This window comes from Penaeus vannamei, chromosome 5, assembly GCF_042767895.1.
Source record: "Penaeus vannamei isolate JL-2024 chromosome 5, ASM4276789v1, whole genome shotgun sequence".
Taxonomy (NCBI): Eukaryota; Metazoa; Arthropoda; class Malacostraca; order Decapoda; family Penaeidae; genus Penaeus; species Penaeus vannamei.
Window position 1 is genome coordinate 20383803 of NC_091553.1, and position 2500 is coordinate 20386302.

Consider the following 2500-nt stretch of genomic DNA (forward strand, 5'->3'; position numbering starts at 1 on the left):
GTACCAAATAGTCAAGACTGCTGCATGAAACAGCTTTAGCAGGATAATCGATTACCACTGGAACCAAGGAGAAACATTTTTTTTTTTTTTTTTTTACAAAGTACACACGATTCCTATAACGTATCCTCTATGGTTAAGATATTGCCAGATGACCCACATTAAGTAGTCAGTCAGTGTACATTATTGTGAAAGGAGGTGATGACATCTGCACAGCATCATTCTGGAGATCTGGAATTCCAAGCCATATGGAGCTGCAAGTTATAGTTATTTTTTCTCTTAGTGGATCAGATACTTTTGTCGTTCAGGAATGCTTCAACAGACATGAACATAGTTTTAAGTGATTTCTTACTTCACTAGCGATAAGGGACGGGCTGATGCTATCCACACTTAATACTACACTGTGGAGGAACTTGAGGTTGGGTGTCGCAGTACTTCCCATTCTGTGGTATATGTGTAAGGAGCTAGTTTAGGTGAATAAACAAAGCTGAGAACACAAGATGGTGTATTACATGTCACCTATCATGTGAGAAGTAAGGAGGTTGCAAGTGAACACCACTTAATGGACTCAAGAGTGTTCAGCCTATATTACTTTGTTTGTTGAACAAGTATATCTCGACAATTTTCACTTTTCATTGCTTGGTTTATTTCCATGGCATTCTCTTTGGTCCTTGAAGTCCTCTTTCCTGTCCCACCTGGATGCTGCTCCTACTCCCCTGTTATCCAAATGACACAGTTCGTGGGTGTGTTTAATTAATGGTCTTTACACCAAGGTTTAAATTTAGTTTATGCCCATGTGTACGTGAAGACCTTAGGCTGCTTGGAGTGTCAGTAGCAGTAATAGCCCGCCTGGTACCTCTTTTTCGCAACCTTTTTGTAATCACGAAGAAATTGTTTAGTTCGGTTTTGGCAGCCATCAGGTCTTCGGCTCTTTTAGTCTCTCCTTTAGTAGAAGATGTCGACACCATCTTCCTTTACATAGAGGCACTCAGTTTCTCTCTCCCTCTCTTTCGTTCTCCCTCCCACTCCCCGTCCCCCTACCCCTCTTTCTCCAACCATCCATGCATACACTCATCCATCTCTCTTTCTCTTTGTATCTATGTCAATATATCTCTTATTCTCTTTCTCTCTATCTATCTACCCCCCTCTCTCTCTCTCTCACTCTGAGATATCAGTCTCTCTCTCTCTCTCTCTCTCTCTCTCTCTCTCTCTCTCTCTCTCTCTCTCTCTCTCTCTCTCTCTCTCTCTCTCTCTCTCTCTCTCCCTCTCTCTCTCTCTGTCTCTGTCTGTCTTTCTCTTTCTCTGTGTGTGTCTGCCTCTCTTTCTCTGTCTGTGTGCCCCTCTCTCTCTCTCACTCTGAGATATCAGTCTCTCTCTCTTTCTTTCTTTCTTTCTTTCTTTCTTTCTTTCTTTCTTTCTCTCTCTCTCTCTCTCTCTCTCGCTCTCTCTCTCTCTCTCTCTCTCTCTCTCTCTCTCTCTATATATATATATATATATATATATATATATATATATATATATATATTTACACACACACACACACACACACACACACACACACACACACACACATATATATATATATATATATATATATATATATATATATATATATATATATATATATTTATATATTCCGTAATAGGTTTGCCAGTAAGGTTTTACAGAAAACGTAATAAAGTAAACAGAATAACAGTAATATTAACAGAAAGTATATACAAAAATACATGAACATAATACAACTATATATAAAACATTTAGAAAAGTAAAATCAATATTAAACGAACCAAAAAAGGTTGTTTATGGAGATGAGCAGTCTAGTGGGTAAACAAGGGGGTCGCTGTGGTTACGTTGTTTAGCTCTGCTTGCATTTTTTTTTTTTTTTTTTTTTTTTTTTTATCAGGAGGGATTCTGAGGTGATGAGATCTAGGCGGGAGGAGTGAGATGACAAAATACTAAAATCTGTGGTAGAAAAAGGGTGTGAGTGTAACTGGGAATGCTCTCTTATTGCCGAGAAGGATGGTTTGCTCAGCGGGAGGCTTGTCCTGAAAAACTTGCCTTTATGTTCGGAGATGCGGTGGCATAGCCATCGTGAGGTAGATCCTACGTACCTAGCTTGACAGCTAGGACAGGTAAATAAGTATACTACATTAGAGCATAAGATTTAAAGGATGTTTTAAGAACTTAGCTGTTGTGTTGTTGTTACTGAAAACAAAGGTAAATTTAATTTGGGGGTAATTATTTTGCAAGAGCATTTTTAACCGTTTCCTGATTTCAAAGCATAGATCACCCATATAGGGTAATTTAACATATCTATGGTCTCTTTTGACCGTGGAGACAATTTGTTGAATGGTGAATTTCTTACACAGTAATGTTACCAAACAATTGTAATGGGCACCCACTAGTAGCAAAAAAGTTTTTCAGAAATAACAATTCATTATGGAAGGCATTCCAGGTGCTACATAAATTGTAGGCTCTAGTTATAAGAGTTTTTACACCATTG

The 2500-nt window shown here is 38.2% G+C and overlaps 1 protein-coding gene across 1 annotated transcript in view; it reads left to right on the forward strand.

Moving 5' to 3' along the window:
- Nucleotides 1-2500, forward strand: part of LOC113803102 (cell surface glycoprotein 1) — a 584687-nt gene that overhangs the window by 430077 nt on the left and 152110 nt on the right. The gene's annotated exons all lie outside the window — the stretch shown is intronic.